Source organism: Plasmopara halstedii (assembly GCF_900000015.1).
Source record: "Plasmopara halstedii genome assembly, contig: Scaffold_2956, whole genome shotgun sequence".
Taxonomy (NCBI): domain Eukaryota; phylum Oomycota; class Peronosporomycetes; order Peronosporales; family Peronosporaceae; genus Plasmopara; species Plasmopara halstedii.
This window is the reverse complement of record NW_020189861.1, coordinates 1,730,581-1,730,812: the sequence shown is the minus strand read 5'-3', so window position 1 is coordinate 1,730,812 and position 232 is coordinate 1,730,581.

Below are 232 nucleotides of genomic sequence, written 5' to 3'. Positions count from 1 at the left end.
TCCTCACTTGGATGTCCCATACGTGCGTGCCATAGCTCCCACTGACTATCAGCTCCCGCGTATTGCACCGATCGTGCCTCTTCTTGCTGACAATCCAGTGTTTAAGCTTTCCCATTTCTTGTTCCAGTTGCCAACGCTTCGTTCTTGTCCCTAATGGTGCATGACTCACGTTGAAACTCCACACTAAGTCCACATTCAGCAAGCTTTCCCACCGACAGTAAACGTCTGTCAG